The sequence below is a fragment of the Ambystoma mexicanum genome, chromosome 7p (genome assembly GCF_040938575.1).
Source record: "Ambystoma mexicanum isolate Mex_15411 chromosome 7p, UKY_AmexF1_1, whole genome shotgun sequence".
In the NCBI taxonomy this organism is placed as follows: domain Eukaryota; kingdom Metazoa; phylum Chordata; class Amphibia; order Caudata; family Ambystomatidae; genus Ambystoma; species Ambystoma mexicanum.
Window position 1 is genome coordinate 380,728,648 of NC_090939.1, and position 19,906 is coordinate 380,748,553.

Here is a 19,906-nt window from a genome sequence, read left to right on the forward strand (position 1 = left end):
TGTTCCATTCTTATTGAAGATCATCAACAAGGAGACATGCAATCTGGATTTTGAACCACTCAGTCATGGCACAGAAACCACCCTTTTAGATCTGAAATCCAGTTGGCTTCAGATCATAGATAAGGGTGGGATTGCACATTTTATGCTATTAAATCTCTCAGTGGCCTTCAACCTTATGGATTATGATATTCTGCTTGAGAGACTTCAATCTACAGGTACATTCTCAGTTAATGCTGTACGCCAGGTTCATTCTTTTTTTTCTGGGCATTCAGCAACAGTCTTCAGTGAATCTGCAGCAGCCACCCCAGTTGACTTAGTGTGCCGAGTCCCCCAGGACTCTTGCCTATCCCCTTCTTTATGTAATCTTTTTACTAAGCCTCTCTTTGACTTCTTGGACAGTCTTGGTGTACTCTATACCAATAACGCTGATGGCACGCAGGTCTGTGTTACAGCTTACTGGGGATTATAGACAGGGCTCCACCAAAATCAACAAAATCTACAATTCTATTCAGAATTGGATGGAATTCATTGGACTGGCGTTGAATGACTGTAAGACAGAATTACAAATTGTGTGTGCCCAGCTGAGACTGGGCAAGCTCCCACAAGAATTTAAAGAGTTTATGATTTCAGGCGGTACCATTTCTGTGGCAGGAAAGGTTAAAACCCTAGGAGTATACGTTGATGCCATTTTTTCCATTAAAGCTCAAACCAATGACATAGTGTCTTCTACTTCAAACTACTTAAAGCTGCTAAGTCGCAGACGCTCTTTTATTTCTAAGGCGAACTGTGCAGCATTGGCATGTGGTATTGTGGGCTCCAAGATTGACTACTCTGGCAGTCTTTTGCAAGGTTCCACCTTCAGTAACACCTGTAAGCTTCAGGCACTGCGAAATGGCGCAGTCAGGGTGATTAATCAACTGAAGTGTAGGGATCATATGATGGAAGCTCGCCGTGCATTGCACTGGCTTCCTGTGAAGGGACGTTTGGCACTTCGAATTGCCACCATCACTCATAAATGTCTGTGTGGCACAAACCCTGCCAATCTGAAGTCTAGGCTTTCTTTCAAATACTCTGTAGATACACTGCGCTTGAATATTAGTGGCTTGCTGGTAACAACTCGAATTAACCTTGAAAGAGCAGGCAAATTCGCTTTCGATTCAATTGCTCCTAGTTTGTGGAATAATCTTCCTCCCGACTTGCGGCAATGCGCTCCTTACCATAATTTAAAAGACCTCTGAAGACCCTTCCTTTCAAATGAGTTCTTTGACCATCCTCACCTCCCTGATCCGTTCTGACTTCTGGATTTCTCCCCCTGGGCTGGCTTGACTTTTCATGTCTGTTTTGTTGTCCTGTTTAGTCTTCGTTGTTAGTGTTTGCACTTGTTTTTCTATGTGTGCCTCTATGCCCACGGCCCGTAGCTGCAGTATGAATAAATAAATAATGAATTAAAAAAAGAAAGAAAGAAAAACCTGGGGGCTGGGGGTAAGGCTGATCTTGAGACTGAAAAATGAGAAGCTGTCTCTGTCCCCTCAGCCCCTTCCCCTGATCCTTTCACATGTGTTCCATATTTAGTGGGATACTCGTCATGGGTGTGATGGTCACAAATGGACTGCGAGTGGATGTTCATCCCATGACAAAATCTACCACGGCATTCATGGTTCCGAAATTCTGACATTCTAAATATACCCCGGCAGTAGACAACGTACATTTTTATAATTATCTGGATAGGTAATTTAAATGTTTTGTATTGTTTATAATCATTGATTAAATATAATGAAGTGCCAATAGTAGGTCGATTTGTTTAAAACTTAAACGTGTTTAAACTGATAACTTAATGTGTTCTTCCACCATGTGCAATGATGTTGCTTGGTTGCACTAAATAAAGATTGTTTAATGATAAAGACATGCATGCTAACCTGGATGGATGATGAATTGTGCATCCATACCCAAAAGGCACAACTAGGAGTTGCAGCACTTCCCTGGGAATTCAAGGCTGTGGTATTGATGTTGGTTAAAGAAGCAAAAACCAATGCTAAAGTGAACTGTTTCATGACCTGGATCCCATGCTGTGGCATTTCCAGACATGGGATCCTGAAAAGTGACATTTACCTCACCATCCCACATGCGGTCACCGCTGCATCAAGAAACTTTGCACTGAGCGCTATTTGGCACATGTTATCTGCAATTATGGTGTTATGGGTTTTCCGTAGCTGTTGCTATGTGGAACCTCCGGACTGGAAATTCCTGGCACTCAGATTAGGATTGGCATACTACCCTATGGTAAATTTGAGCAGATGAAATTACTTGGCTCAAAGGCAAGCAACTGATGATGACTATCCATGTAAAGGCATTGCACACACACCCCTATAAGTCAGGGGAATGGGTGGGAGTGATATATCTTTTGATTCCTCAGAGTCTTAGGAAGGTGATGTCGAATCAATATCCGAACCCGTTGCCAGATTTAGGTATAGGTGAACCAGTTCGAGCAGAACGCGAATCAAGCACATTTTGGCAAGCTTGACCAGCACCAACTTCTGACAATGTTTTTTGCAGTTTGAATGAGTACAAATTTGTGTCCATATTAGGCAGCTGATTTAAGCTGTGATTCACTCTATGGCAGGCTTTTGGTGAGAAAGATTGCGTTAGTATAGCATAGGGAAGCGCTAGGAGGAGGAATTCATATATATATTGCTCAATGTTGACATTTTCATGGCCTCTTAGTACTTTGGGACCTTTAACAAAATAGGTTGTTTATGCGTAGTAATAGTGGACGTAGCAGTCCCAGATACCTTTGGTGTTGTGTGTGCAGATTGGAAGGACCCAGGCTCTGTGTCCTGTTAGGGTACTTGGGGGTATGTTTATCCAGATCCAAGACTCATGTGTAGGCATCCGCCTCAGTTTGCTAATAACCAGTCCACACCAAGAGCATGTATGGGTCCAGGGTTGTTGTGGGATATTTGTGACCAGTGGTGGACGAGGTGCAGCATTCATATGGTGTTAGGGTATGCAGGAAAAGGGCAGAGGGGGCAAGCAAATCTGAGATGCTCTGCATTGTTGCCCTACTATGGCGCGGAACAGCAGGAAAATAAGCTAGCGCAGAAAATTGGAGCGCAAAGGCAACTTTACATTTTTTCTGCATCGCACGTTATAAAATTATTTCCTATACTGTAAGGGACTGAAATACGACCACAATGATAACATGGACTCTAACGCAACTGCAAGCAATCACCAAACACTCTTCCCAATGCGGACATTAGCGCTGACTGTCACAGAAAGTTTAGGAAATCCAGGGGAAGACACGCCCACATCCGTGGAAGGTTTCCATGCCCTACCGTATGAACACGTCAGAGTGATGGGTCCAAGGTGTGCGTAGCTCTGGTGCACCTACAAACGAAACCAAGAAGGTGGAACAAATAGTTATCACATTGTACCGCTGAACCCTGGGGAAAGGGTGTGTGGCCTGAAACACAACCTATCAAACAATAAAAATAAAAATAGCCAACCCATGCACACCTGAAGCCTGTTAGAGCAGGGTAAGTCAGAGAGGCGGAGCCAGCTAAGGGCGGGGTTCTGGATGAAGTATGTGGGTGTTTGGAGAATGAGGCTATTTGGAGAAGCCAGAGGGAAGAAAGAACAGAGCGATAGCAGGAGGCTGAGTTGAAGAGAGTAGGATGAGGTGGCTCAAAAGGGAAGAGAGGAGGAATACCAACAGAGGAGGAATAACAGTAGAGGATAGGAGCAGGTTGAGAAGGGAGAAAAAGATAAGAAATAAGAGCAGAGGAAAAAGGGAAGATGAGAGGAGAAGTGAGGTGGACAGGAAGAATAAAGACAGAAAAGAGTAGGGAGGTGAGAAGAAAGGCGAGGTTGGGCAACATGATAAAAAAGGAGAACTGCCATGATAGGGGGAACCAGGGTAATAGTCAGGAGTAGGGTGAACTCAGAACCTGACAATGGCAAGCCTGGGAATGCTGGAGAGATGAGCATGTGGCAACATGTGGGGGAGGTGCAGTTAAAGAAGAAAGAGCAGGACAGGGAAGGGAGAGGAGTTGGCCCCATGGTAATTTGCATGTAACGAGATGAGGTAGAAGTAGCGAGTGGGCTGGTGGGAAGAACAGCCAGGTCCCTGAGACAGGGAAGTGACAAGAGACCTCGTTAGAAACCAGTGGAATCTATGAATGGGCCGCTTATTTGCTCAAGACTTGGGAAAGGACTAGCTCAGATGCAATGTCCTGTGCTGCCCTGCAAGTGATTACCTGACTGGACTTGATAGCATGACAGGAGGTTTCTCCACCGTGTGTAAGCTACAAAACCACTGTCCAGAAAGAAGGAAGCTCAAGGAAGAGTCATTATCGAGAAACTGTGTATGGCACGCTTTGAGAAACATTTTAATGTGAGTGATTTGCTTCCCATTTTGTTTGACAAACCTTGTAAATAACCCTGATAAACCCTGTTGAAATACACTTCTGGTGTTGTGCCTTTTGTAGCTACCACTTGATTTCTTGACAGGACCCCACTCATTGCCCTAAGTAAAGTGCAAAGGGCTATTGAAGACATGATATTTTTGGTTGAGGGAAAGAGCTGCATGAGATATGGAAATCCCAGGTACTAATTTCACCTGCCTTAGTAAATTGGTGATTGGCCTCCGATATCCATCCAAATTCTCACCATATCATACATGCCAACCCTCCCGATTTGGGCAGGAGACTTACGATTTTTTCTTCAGAAATGTTGCTACTTTTTACTTTCTCCCTCCTCAAAATGTTTTTAGCCCCAATTCAATCCAATGGGAAAATTCACTTCTCCTGATTTTTGTTACAAAACCTCCCTCCCAGCTGTGGCAAAATGTCGGCATTTATGTACTCCATTGGGGCCTGGTGGGATTTTTGTCCTTAAAGCAAATAATGGGGTTGGTCATCCCATCATCAGGCAACTGGGCAGGTGCCTCCAAGAGTCCTGGAACCTGTCTGATACTGCACAAACATCTTTGTGCTCTGAAACACTTGTGTACGAGCGCGATAGAAATAAAATATCAATATCAATATCAATTCTAGATGGTACTCAACCTCCCCACTAATCTGTTGTGGCAGCATCATAACCTCGGCTTGAGAATGTTGCTGATGCCAGGTAGATGGTCATTCAGAAAGATGATGTGAGGAGCAGGAAAGACAAATGGTGGAATGAGGAATCCTCCAAGTGTCCCAAAAAGCAGGATGGGTAATCCCTTGGCCTAACGCTGATTCTGTGCCTGCAGAAAGGTGAAGCGAAGCATGCTGACAGTAAAAGATTGGTGATTTACTGGGTTGAGGGGGGAAAACCAAACTAAAAACTTGAATTGTCAGCATCTCCAGCCTCCTTCTAGGTACTGAGTACACTGGAAGGCTCTGCTCAAGAGATGCAGAAAATATCATGGTACAAGACACTATGATAAATAGTCCCATTACAAATGAGAAGAGAGTTTTAAAAACAATTGGTCAACGAATCTATAAACGGATTTATTTTGGCAAAAGTTACACGCTATTCTGTCCTTCTGATTTGGTAGTCATATTGAGACAATCTTCTTAATTCCACAAATAATACGAATGTTCCCCACAATCAAAGGATTAGGGTTATGTTCTCAATTCACTAATTTGACAATGTGTGTCATCAGTGCGTTAACAACGCATGTGCACATGCTTTTGAGTTGACCTTCTCAGAAATATATTGATTCACTCTTATAACAGGGCAAAATCCCATTAGATCCCCCCAACAACTTTCAATGTTATTCATGGAGGAAAACCAATGTGATGTTTCCGGCAGATATAGTTATTCTGAATTGGGTTCATAGTGACTGTTTCGACAGTCAAAGTTTCGACTGGTGAAAGTTCCGACACAAAAGTGTCGAAAAAAAAGTTTCAAATTGTTTTTATTTTTTTTAATTATTATTGTTATGGGGGGGGTCACCCCCCCAAACGCCTGTTTTTTTTAAACACCTATTTAACTATACCAAATTAAAATAAACCCTTTACTTTTAAAAAAAAATCTAAACTTTTGTTTTCTGCACTTTTTTGTCGAAACTTTTACCTGTCAAAACAATTTTTTCGAAACTTTGACCGGACACCCTGAATTACCCACATGTGATTGAGTGGTCCTATGGCCCGAGTTTAAAACAAAATGCCCTTTCCTGGCCTGTGTTTACTTCTTCGTGTCGTTGCATAGCCCCTTCCCTATTCCAAAGGGGATTCTGCTCGTTAGTTCCCAGAGCTACAATAAAGGCAGGTTACTTTGGTATATTATTCATTGATTAAAATGGTGAACACTATGCTATATATGAGATTTAATTAAAGGGTGTGCTGAATTTTTTTTTATTCTGCTCCAGATACGTCTGCCTTATCGACCCACGCTGTTATAGATCCATTTATATAAATGGAAGTGTTTATTGTCGACATTATTATATTATTTTATACAGATTACCTGAATCATGCAAGACAAAGGCAAATCAATTTAAAAGGACGATGCCTCTATTAGAGTCTTGATTTCGTTCTTGGCCATGCTGTGTGTTTCCACTGTGACTGGCTTTCTCAAACATATGAAAAGGGAGGGAGGCATTTAATTCTCGATCCATTATTTGTAAAGTTAGATCTAATCTATCAAGGAACATAATGGCAGCATATTCTATGCTTACCCCCAGGTCCTTCGTTTCAAATTTGGGCACCTTCTCTGCATATTGGGACAACCTCTCCGTTTGCCACACTAGAGTTAATGTTGACTTGCTACCGGAAATGTCGTTCCCAGCCAAATGCCGGAAATGACACGACTACAAATTCATGTAGAAAGTGGCATCCATGTTAGTATTTCCTGAGTAAGGGAAGATAGTTAGCAAGCAATCATTCTTAAAATAAGTTGATGTTTCCGGATGTGCAAAATGTAGGTGGTTCCTGGAAAGTTTAATTCCTATATGCACTTTAAAAAAATATTCATATTAATCACCAGAGGTTGTTCTCATGTAACCTTTGTATATACAGGCATATACCAAATTGTACTTTAACATATGTGAGCAGACATTTGGCAATCTATGTGTGTAACAGATGTATACATTGTAAATCTAGCTGAGAAGCAATCGAGCTGCACATAGGGGACACACTCAGGGGATACAACAAGTAAAGGTACTGGGGTAGCAGAGGAGTTTGGAGGGGAGGGGGAGCACAGGAGGTTGGCAGATCCAGAGGGGGAAAAATAGTGTTGAGTAGGGTGATCAGCCATTTGCAAGATGTTCGTGGAAGAGTATGGTTTTCAAGGCCTTTTTGTAGTGTAAAATAGAGGGGTACAATCTTATCTGCATTGGTATCTTGTTCCAGGGATAGGGTGCATAGCAGGAAATTGCCAGTTCCGTGTTTCTTTCTTTCTCGCAGTGCTTTGTTTCCCACCTGGCGATGTTGTAACTTCTGGTGTTGTGCTGTTCTATGGAGACTGTGAGCTTCTTGGCCAGGTAGAGATGTGGTTTGTTTGTGAATACTTGTAAGTGATGCAGGGTGCCTTGAACCTTGTTAAGGATTTCAATCAGGCGATACACCCTGGTCTCAGCCTAGTATGCAGCGCACAACTGAAATGGTTATTTTGTTATATATATAGGTTCAATATTTGAGAGATACACCACTCATATCACACCCCCTTTTCAAATACCCCAGGTCACAATGGACCCGGAACCAGGCTGGTAGGTAAATGTAATATGTATTTATTAATTTAGAAATTCACACTTTTTAATATATGGGGCAGCAATCACCAATGTGGTGACAATAACAAATAGGAATGTGAACAATGCAATTAAATTAACCCTTTAGCAACACAGTTAGAAAACACCAGAGAATAGAGACACTTTTGAATTTTGGGAAAGATGGCACTCAAGTTAGGATTTCCCCCTGCAATGTTCCTCAACCCACAAATAATCAATTCTAAATAGATATAAGGAAGATATAAGGAAGCAGCAGGAATGAGGACCACGAAACGAAATTTGAATCCAACCTTCCCTCCCCAAACAAGAGAGAAAAATGGATTCGGACCCTTGCAATGTTAAAGTGACACTCGGAAATGGCTGAAGAAAACAATGAATGTGTGCAAAAATCCCCTAAATAAGTACAATTCTCTGCGGGGGCAACACTGGAAAGTTACAAGCAATCATACGCAATCATAAGCAATAGATTGAGCAAAAGCATACAATTCTAAATTGAATAGAAGGTTTAAAACAATTGATAGTAAAAATAACACGTGTAAAACTTTGCAAAAATGCTAATTCCCGCATGAAATTAACCAAACAGTTTTTAATTAAAACGGGTGAAATATTGTAATATTTGGGTTGAGGGGTAGCTATGGATCCTAGGTACAATATGAAAGTGTAATGAGGTCTCTAGCTGTTAAATTGAGTGAGTTATGCAAGATCTAGTGAGGTGCGTTTTTGGAAAATAAAGGCGCGAAAAAGGAACAGAAAGCAATTTTGACTAGGACGGTTTTCCTTTACATTAGGGCATTCAGGCTAGGCGACCAGATTGAGGCACAGTAAGCTCCGGGGGTTGATCCGCGGAATCAACCCTAGCACCTCCGTGCACGCCCTGAATGACCCGGTCTGATTACCCGAGGGAGGACTAAGGCCTTCGGATTTCATAAGAGAAAATTATTAAAGAAGTTAGCACTAGTGCAAGGAATCAAAGGCAGAGTTTCAAGAATGATTGTGACAATATTACAGTTATCAGGATAAGTATTGGAAGACTTAGAGATTGGGATGGAACAAAGCAAGGCACGGTTTTCTGTGTCCATGGTTCCTATTGATACTCACAGTCCACTTTTAGTTTGGTTTTGGACAGTCTGCGCTCTGGATCACCACACGGATCTGGTCTAAAACAGGGCAGCCGGACAAACTCACCAGGGCAGAGTCAGCTGGGCAGGGACTGGATACCAAAGGATAGTTCTTCTGGGCTGGCAGTTCTGGTTACTGGATACTATAGGGCATCAGGATAGCAGGATAGCAGGATAGCAGGAAAGCACTGAGTGGCAGAAAGCCAGGTAAATTCAGTATGCTTCCCCAAAACACCACAGCTTCCCAGTGGTTATTGGGATCATTTTAGAATTGAGGCCTAGCTGAAGCAGGATCAGCAATTGCTTGGCCTTGTGGTTGGGATCTGGAGTTTAGATGGCTAGATGCACGATGAAGACAGGAACAGACACGAACAGGACGCTGGCGTAGGATTCAGGAATCAGTGTGTGTTAGTCAGGGTCCCTTATTTATAATGCCAGATGACATCATTACAGTATATGACAGGAAGCAGGATTCACTACCCCCACCCCTAATAATAAGATTGGGCAAGGTCATAGTCTTCGCCTTGCTCACACTGGTTGGATATCAGAAAAGTGATGTCATGTTTATGAGGTGATTTTTACTGTATCTAGAAACTCCCACATCTCCTTTACTGCAAATCCAATTTTGCCAAAAACAGATATTTATGCAGTTGCCACCTCTAAGTAAATCAGATACACAGGTTACATATTTTGTGCAGCACAGATTAGTCCAAACCTCTAGTCTGTGTGACCTTGCTTCGCCTTTCTGACACATTTTGGTAATTTTACACATTAAAGATTTGGCCCACAGTTCCCCAATTTTATACACAGATGCAAATTGTCCCCAGGGATGTATGTACAACATTTTACATTTTCAACATGGATGCTTTTCTGGTAATACAACATATATCACTGTTTCTGTCCAGAGTGTGTCAAAACTTTCTACCAAGTTTTCAAAATCAGCCCACAATTCCACTTTTACGCTGTAAAAATGTCACCTTTTTACCAATTTTGGCAGCTGAGATATAAGTCTTTTTAAAGTTCTTTCTACAATAGTCTTAAGATAAATAGGAGTCATTGTCTGTCATTTTTTTCTTCCCAGCTAACACCAACTGGCAGTTTCTTTGAAGCAGGATGAGGGGCCTCTCTCTTGATTGAAGGTTTTATTGTCCTTCACACTTGACAGGGGAGAGTCCCAGGACTGCTATTGTCCTAGCCTGGAGCAAAAACGAATGTCTGATGAGCATGTGAAGTCCCTTTGTCCTGGTCCATTCAAAGTCTTTCAAGCTGGCAATTAGTGCTTTACTGTGCCAGGAGTTTATAGTGTGCCTCTCTTCCTGAAGGAAGTTACAGGGCTGTAACTTGAAGAGCTGTTTTTTTTATAGCTTGCCAATTTAGCCTATGAGTTTTAGCCTTCATTCCCTCATTTTAAATCTTGACTTAAACAAAATCTGTGGAATCAAAACAGCTCATAGGTGTACTTTTACCAGCAACAAATCCTTTATATTGCTAAGTAAGCAGGCCTTCACCCAACAATTTACTTTTAAATAGGCCAATTTTTCTTCAATCAGCAAAAGCACATTTTACCACATGTGTTAACAACTGATAACATTTCTTTCTTTTTAAATTCGACTTGGCAGTTTCTGCCTTTGCAAACACTGCCTTTTCCTGAAAGCATGAGTTTTATCAGCACAATTATACATGAAACTAACCAGGCTCAGCTAGTTGGAAGTTCTTTGAAGACAACTGATGTTTGATATATTTTAGAAAAATACACATGCTTTTCCGTGCGAATGAAAGCAGAGTCCTTGGTTGATTTTCAAAGTTGCTTTTAGAAATGAGGCCCGGTTCCTCTGAGATATAATGAATGATCCTGGACATGGCAGGGCTTTTTCAATCACAGTGGTTTCATGAGAAATTGATGAATTTAGCGCCAAGCAGCACTTTTAAGGTTGAAAAAGTTGTCATTTTTAAATGGGATTTTTGCGATTTGCAGCAAGGCAATGCTGCCTCTTTCACTTAATTAGTAGAAAAATATTGCAGAGCACACTGGCCCACTCCTGCGGTGTGTACTCTGTTCCTCCCCGCCTGAAACGTGTGTGGCGGGGTGATGCAGCCATTATTTTGGTGGTTGTAAAAAAGCAATTTTGAGATCCTGGTGGGCACAGGAGTTAGCGCAGCCATTTTGCTGTTTCTTGCACCAATGCAGCAAGTGATGTGGTAAGGCACATCTGAGTGGGTCAATATATCCCACAACCTGATTCATTCTTGAAGGGGCAGCCAGCAAAGCTCTTTCAGGATGGGAGTGATGTGGGTGGATGTTCTCATTCCTGTAAAGAGAAATGCTGCAAAGTACTAGCTTGGGATAATGGATGTCATTGTTGCAATTGATCTATAGTTAAAGATATGTGTCATCTGATGTTGGTGTGGGCGAGGAGTTCCCACAGAGGTTTCCTGTAGATGGTGAAGATGAAATGGGATAGGAGGGAGCCTTGTGGAATTCTATGGATTACTGGGTGATGCTGGGATCTTGGGGCCCATCTGGATAACTTGTCTTTGCTCGAGAGGTAGCAGGGGAACCACCACAGGGCTGCTCCTTTAAAGTTCATGTGCACAGCGAGCATGTTGAGGATGGCTACATGATCAATGGTATCTCAGACAGCAGAGAGATGGAGTAGGGCAATGGCGGACTTACAGTAACAAACATAGTCAGATACAGTTTCCTATTAGCTCTTACAAGTCTTAATTTCAGCACTTCATTTTGTATAGTACATTTTTTCTATATAATGGACATTTACGATATTGTGTGTACTTTTCACTTTCATTATGCAACCATAATAAGTAATTGTATCACTGTATGTCATGAAATACGAGTTTGTGTTTATGCATTTTATGTCATCCTTTATGCAGTCCTCTTTCAACACATATTTCCAATACGTTATTTTACTTATATGAGTTATTCACAAAATGTTGCCATTTATTTGGATTTAATTTTAACATACTGAATGCATTTCCTACCAACTTTTGGTTTGTGGCAGAAACAGATGTAGTAGTACATAGCCTGCAATGTATTTGGATTAGAACTTTGTTTTAGGAAGGGTCTGAGTTCTGCTCCTTTTTTATTCCATGCTCCATAGCTCGGAAGGCACTGATCTAGGACATCTTTCTGTGCTTGACTTGAAGTTCTCTGTTGCACTTTCTTTCATGTGTGTTAACATGCTCAATGCATATAAACCTCAGTTTAACATGTTTGTTATAGAAGTGTGTTGCTAGGGGGTATATTATGTCCCTATTACTACCCGCCCTTGCGTGTTCCTGGAGTATTGGACCCACTGGTCTCACAGTACTTCTTGTAGATGCAATTTATAACCTTGGCCGGTGCAAGGATTTTTATTGCTCTTGGCAAAAGGTCACTTTGCAGTGCCCCCCACTTAAAGCCCTATGTGTCCAGCCCGCCATGTTCACAAGCTGTAATTTGGACATCATATGTTAGTCCTTCTTTTCAAGGAAAAAGAAGAGGGGTTGGAAGGCACAACAATAAGAAAATGATTTAACTAAAGGGTCAATATGGAGGGAAACCGTCCCCTTCTGATGAATTAAATTGGTCAGTTAGTTATACTTTAGGTGCAGCAGGGATAACCTCGAGGCCAATCGAGGTCCAAAGCAAAATAAAAACAGAACACGCATCGGGTGTTGCTAGACGATAACCCTGTGCTGCACTCCTCTCGGGACACCGTCCCAGGTATATTTACAGCCAATAGTGAGAAGGGATCTCCTCATATACTGGAAGTCACAGCCCACTATGGTATATTTCGTCTTCTTAGTTCTGTAACACAAGGTCATAATTTACTACACTCTATTATTCATTGCTGAGAAAAATCAATGAAGATAATGTCCACCTGACCTAGTACAATCCAGAGCCACCAAGACCGTACACCATGTGGGTAGACAGTAATAATGTTTATGTGGTCAAAAGTAAAAAGGTAAACAGTGAGGATCATTCCCACTACAGGGACCTCAGTGTGTACAGTATGAATCAGTATTATTCCATCATACATGAATTCAATTCAATACAGATTCAATAAATCAGAGCTGTATTTTCGCACATTCTAAAGGCATATTCAATTGCAATTAAGCACTGAACAAATTAAGACATTCAAAATGTAACAACATATAACACAGTGTGTACATCAGCATGAGCAGTACAATTTCTTCTGCTCTGTGTATTGTCCTAAACACTCCTAATGGTGCCAACGCGTTTCGGATTCCGATTAACCCATCTTCAGGGCAGGATGTGTAAAGTTTCATAGGATTGTAAGGGGTTTTCCTAAAAATAATAAAGATAAAATAATTAACTTTAAGGTGTATACCAGTACTTGATGGAGGTAGGTATTATTTTGATTCACTAACCTTATAGTTGAAGCAATAGCGAAAACACCTCAACCTGCATAGAGAGCCAGAATGACATGTCTCAGTTCACAAGTCTATTAGATATTATGCTTATAACAGTCCATATTGTACGTGTGACACCACTTACCCAGTCCAGAGGCAAGTACATCGCCCCGGGTCTGAGTAAGCTGTTGGAGGGTCAATCACGAGGGATACGCACGGTAGCGGTCAGTAGTGGAGATAAGGATCTAAGTTTGGGATTAATACAATCAGGGTAAAAGTAAGTATCAGCTATAAGCTGATCAATTCACCGGTAAAAATATGCATAGTTGAAATATAGTCACTAAAGATTATTGGAGTCAATAGGGGGACATAAACATGCAGCCAAGCATGTTCACGCTGCCCGCGAGTAAAATCCTCATCGTCTGTGCACTTAACAGAGAAAATGAGCGTAGAGCCGATGTGTTTAAACCCAGACACGAGCATATAACCAAGTGCTATGGTGCCACTCGCGAGTGATTAAACCGTTCCCTTGAAAGTGACATTATCGCTGTATATGTAGTGCATCCGTGCCCGCATGCGAGCCTAAGTCAGTATAGCCATACCTCTCACTTGTCGGCAGAGCGCAGTCCTTGAGACGCCCATCAGTTAGACGCGCGTCTTGAAACTGCGGATTGTTGTTATGTTGTCATGGCGGCAGCACGCATGCGCACAGCCCTGTTGTCCACCATATTGGTGTGGGCATCCACAAAGACGGATGCTATTCGCCAAAATATTTGTCATTGGTCTGTACGCATGTGATTAGATAAACCACAGCTCTGACCCCAATATGACAGACACCATGTCCGTGTGTTGCTCCACTTGGATTCGAGTACCTAACTGTGGTAGAACGTGTAGTGAACGAGAATATTCGTGTCTGTGTATCGATCGAGTTATTAGCGAGATACCCCAATTTGCATCATTTATAGAAAATGAGGTATATACGTATACTTACATTATGAAGAGATTATAGAAATGTGCATGAATACAGAGAAGTTGTGATCGCTCCACGTCACTGCTAGCCATATGTCAAGGTCCAAACTACATGTTACCGGTCACGGTCAGATCAATGTTGTAAGTGAAGCCAATTGACTTATAGTAAAGTGTGTGGTGGGGCACCAGGGCAACCAAAGACTGCCCGGTGCCCCACCACACGCTGACCCTTAGACATGTTCACTAAAGCCGGAGCAGGAATCCCACAGGGGGGTTAACCCCTGTGTCCTGACCGGTACAGTGTAGCATCAAGTAAATATATACAAAGGTCATTAGACACTCTCCTATATCTCTGCTATCCAGAAGGTTATAGTGTAACCATACAGGTGGGTCAATATCCCTAGACAGTGCCCACACAAGTTTAGCAATGAGGATGCGCGTGCCATCCCTGTCAGGCATGATACATAGTTAATAACTTGTGTGTAAACATAGCAACCCAATCAAGTGTTCAGCAGTCACAGATATCATTAGTACAATGTTACGATGTCATGTTTCCCAAATGCACATACACAATTCTCAGTCATACCCATAGGCACGAGTCACATTAAAGTATATGTCGGGCTCCTCACTGTGACTTTTACATTGTCATCCGAGATTCAAAGAATGCAGATTGGCCTTAGTCGATAGAGAGTTCTTACATCTGACCAACGTATTGCAGTTAGAGACTAACAGAATAAAAAAACAGAATACACAGAATAAGAAAGCCTAAAAAAAGCATACCTATGACATTTAAACAAAGCACATTTAAACAAAGCACATGAGATCAAACTCGCAGTTCATGCCTCTTGGGCTCAAGCAGTCCAATAGATCGAGCCAGAAGATTTCCCTTTGTAACAATCGTTTATGCTCATTCCCCCCTCTAGGGCCCACTTGCACTTGTTCTAGAATAATGCATCTCAGTTGAGCAATCGAATGTCTTGCTTCAACAAAGTGCATTGACACTGATGATCTGAAACTTTTAGTCCAAATGTTCGATTTGTGCTCTGTCCATCTTAATTTCGCTTTCCTCATGGTGATCCCCACATAGTAGAGCCCACAGGGGCATTTAAGAGCATAAACCACATTTGTTGAATCACAGGTGCAGGAGTGTTTGGGTGTAATTGTTTTCCCTGTGTGTGGGTGTGAGATTGTATTGCCTATGAGAATGTTACTGCAATGCTGGCAGTTGTAGCAGGGTTGTGTGCCTTTATACTGTATGGTCACTGCCTGATCACTTGGTGTTTCGGCTCGAATCAGGCTGTTTCTGAGAGCCCCACTATTCCTATATGCAAAGATAGAAGTTTGTTGAAAAAGGGATTGTGTTTCAGGGTCCATTTGCAGCATAGGCCAGTTCTTCTGAATGATACTCCTGATTTTCCTGCTTTGGTTGGAATGCGTGGTCACATATACCATGAAGTCATCCTTGTTCTTCACCTTAGGCGTAAGTAGAGTATTTCTTTCAATGTTAGCCACCCTTTCTTCAATTCTGGAGATAGAAGCCGAACTGTAACCCCTCTTCCTGAATTTGTGACGCAAGGCCACTGATTGTCTTGCATATTCTGACTCCTCTGAGATATTCCTCCGGTAGCGTAGGAATTGGCTTAATGGAACACTCTCAATTGTCCGGTGTGGATGAAAGCTCGTCGCCTGTAGGAGACTGTTCCTGTCGATTGACTTCGTAAATATCCTCGTTTCAAGAGTGGCTCATTTGCTGTAGATTTCCACATTCAGGAAATTGATCCTTATTTTGCTTGTCTGAGTGGTAAACTTAATTAGTGGATGCATGCTGTCCATCATTTTATAGAAATCCGTCAACTCGTCCTCTGGGCCAGTCCATATACCGAAGACATCATCGATGTACCTAACAAATATAGTGAGGTGGCAAAGCCATCTCGCTGAGGTCAACACATATTCATTTTCTAAGTAGTACATGTATGTGTTAGCATAGGCCGGAGCCATGACTGCCCCCATACTGGTGCCTGAGAATTGTAGGTAATATTGATCTTGAAACCTAAACAAGTCATTCATGAGCACCAACTTAAGTAGTGTTAAGACAAAGATTTTATCTCCTTGGCAGTTGTCTGACCTCAACAGCAGCCATTCAACTGCCTCAAGGCCTGCCTCATGTACAATGTTCGTGTACAGAGATGTAACGTCCATTGTGAATAGAATGTCCCTTCCATTCACAAAGTTCACCTCTTTCAGTTTTTGAAGAAAATGTGTTGTATCCTTAATATATGTTGGAGTTTCTTGTATAAGAGGGTGTAAGATCTTATAAAGCTACCTCGCAAGTGGTTCAAGTAGGCTGTCTGTTGCCGCTATGATTGGTCATCCAGGTGGATCCAACAATCATTTATGTATCTTTGGAAGAATGTATATCACTGGTGTGATAGGATGAGTCTTCTCAAGAAATGTACGGGTCTTTTCAGATATAACCTCCCTGTCTACTGCCTCGTCCAGTGTTTCCTTAATCAATTTCTTTACCTTCTCTGTTGGATCGTAGTCAATTTCTTTATAGGTTTCCTGGTCCGCTAGTTGTCGTTCAACCTCCCTAATGTATTTGATCTTATCCATTAGGACCAGGGCGCCACCCTTATCAGCCGGTTTGAAAATAATATCTTTGTTGTCCAACAGTCTCTTTAGAGTTTGTCGCTCAATGGCTGTAAAATTTCCACATCTCTTGGATTTAAAAGGGATCTTCTTGAACTGATCTAACATTGTTCTTTCAAAAACTGTCAGCACATGATTATTAACAGGAGGATAGAAAGTACTCTTGGGTGTAAGTTCCGAAAATTCAGATGGTTCTCTTGTATTTTCATCTGCTTCAAGGGAATTGAAGAATACTTTAAGCTTGAGTTTCCTCATGAGTTTAAAGAAATCAATTTTCTCTTTTAATAAATTGGTGTTATATTGGGGCACAAATGAAAGGCCTTTGCGTAATACTTTCAATTCCATGCGTGACAGTGTGTACGATGAAATATTAACGACTAAGTCTTCTTCCCCACCGGTTTCTTCCTCTCCGATTTTTTTCTTCCTCTGTCCTCGTCTGGTTGGTCTTTTTCTAAAAAATCAACCGTACTGGTCATGTTCCTATGCACTGCTGAGGTGGATGGCGCAGTTGTTGCTGTGTCGACACTGACTTCTAGTTCTGTGCTAGAGGCTTCTGAGGTAGTGGTATCGGTATTCTGAGGTCCTGTCCTCTGGGGGCATTGAAAGGGTGGTCTCGTTGTTCGTTGACTGTAGTATTCTTGCCACATATATACTATATCTAATTTATAGCCCTGAGTGTCCCTTATAAATTTCCTAATCTTCTTTACTATGTGGGGATCACCATGAGGAAAGCGAAATTAAGATGGACAGAGCACAAATCGAACATTCGGACTAAAAGTTTGAGATCACCAGTGTCAATGCACTTTGTTGAAGCAAGACATTCGATTGCTCAACTGAGATGCATTATTCTGGAACAAGTGCAAGTGTGCCCTAGAGGGGGGGATGTGCATAAACGATTGTTACAAAGGGAAATCTTCTGGATCGATCTATTGGACTGCTTGAGCCCAAGAGGCATGAACTGCGAGTTCGATCTCATGTGCTTTGTTTAAATGTGCTTTGTTTAAATATCATAGGTATGCTTGCTTTAGGCTTTCTTATTCTGTGTATTCTGTTTTTTTATTCTGTTAGTCTCTAACTGCAAAACTTTGGTCAGATGTAGGAACTGTCTAGCGACTAAGGCCAATCTGCATTCTTTGAATCTCGGATGACAATGTAAAAGTCACAGTGAGGAGCCTGACATATACATTAATGTGACTCGTGCCTACGGGTATTACTGAGAATTGTGTATGTGCATTTGGGAAACATGACATTGTAACATTCTACTAATGATATCTGTGACTGCTGAAAACTTGATTGGGTTGCTATGTTTACACACAAGTTATTAACTATGTATTATGCCTGACAGGGATGGCACGCGCATCCTCATTGCTAAACTCTTGTGGGCACTGTCTAGGGACATTGACCCACCTGTATGGTTAAACCATAATCTTCTGGATAGCAGAGATATAGGAGAGTGTCTAATGACCTTTGTATATATTTACTTGATGCTACACTGTACCGGTCAGGACACAGGGGTTAACCCCCTGTGGGATACCTGCTCCGGCTTTAGTGAACATGTCTAAGGGTCAGCGTGTGGTGGGGCACCGGGCAGTCTTTGGTTGCCCTGGTGCCCCACCACACACTTTACTATAAGTCAATTGGCTTAACTTACAACATTGATCTGACCGTGACCGGTAACGTGTTCTTTGGACCTTGACATATGGCTAGCAGTGACGTGGAGCGATCACAACTTCTCTGTATTCATGCACATTTCTATAATCTCTTCATAATGTAAGTATACGTATATACCTCATTTTCTATAAATGACGCAAATTGGGGTATCTCGCTAATAAATGGATCGATACACAGACACGAATATTCTCGTTCACTACACGTTCTACCACAGTTAGGTACTCAAATCCCTGTGGAGCAACACACGGACATGGTGTCTGTAATATTGGGGTCAGGGCTGTGGTTTATCTAATCACATGCGTACAGACCAATGAGGAACATTTTGGTGAATAGCATCCGTCTATGTGGATGCCCACACCAATATGGTGGACAACAGGGCTGTGCGCATGCGTGCTGCTGCCATGACAACATAACAACAATCCGCAGTTTCAAGACGCGCGTCTAGCTGATGGGCGTCTCAAGGACTGCGCTCTGCCGACAAGTGAGAGGTATGGCTATACTGACTTAGGCTCGCATGCGGGCACGGATGCACTACATATAAAGCGATAATGTCACTTTCAAGGGAACGGTTTAGTCACTCGCGAGCGGCACCATAGCACTTGGTTATATGCTCGTGTATGGGTTTAAACACATCGGCTCTACGCTCATTTTCTCTGTTAAGTGCACAGACGCTGAGGATTTTACTCACGGGCAGCGTGGACATGCTTGGCTGCATGTTTATGTCCCCCTATGGACTCCAATAATCTTTAGTGACTATATTTCAACTATGCCTATTTTTACCGGTGAATTGATCAGCTTATAGCTGATACTTACTTTTACCCTGATTTGTATTAATCCCAAACTTAGATCCTTATCTCCACTACTGACCGCTACCGTGCGTATCCCTCGTGATTGACCCTCCAACAGCTTACTCAGACCCGGGGCGATGTACTTGCCTCTGGACCGGGTAAGTGGTGTCACACGCACAATATGGACTGTTATAAGCATAATATCTAATAGACTTGTGAACTGAGACTTGTCATTCTGGCTCTCTATGCAGGTTGAGGTGTTTTCGCTATTGCTTCAACTATAAGGTTATTGACTCAAACTAATGCCTACCTCCATCAAGTACTGGTATACACCTTAAAGTTAATTAGTTTATCTTTGTTATTTTTAGGAAAACCCCTTACAATCCTATGAAACTTTACAAATCCTGCCCTGAGATGGGTTCATCGGAATCCGAAACGCGTTGGCACCATTAGGAGTTTTTAGGACAATACATAGAGCAGAAGAAATTGAACTGCTCATGCTGATGAACACACTGTGTTATATGTTGTTACATTTGAATGTCTTAATTTGTTCAGTGCTTAATTGCAATTGAATATGCCTTTAGAATGTGCGAAAATACAGCTCTGATTTATTGAATCTGTATTGAATTGAA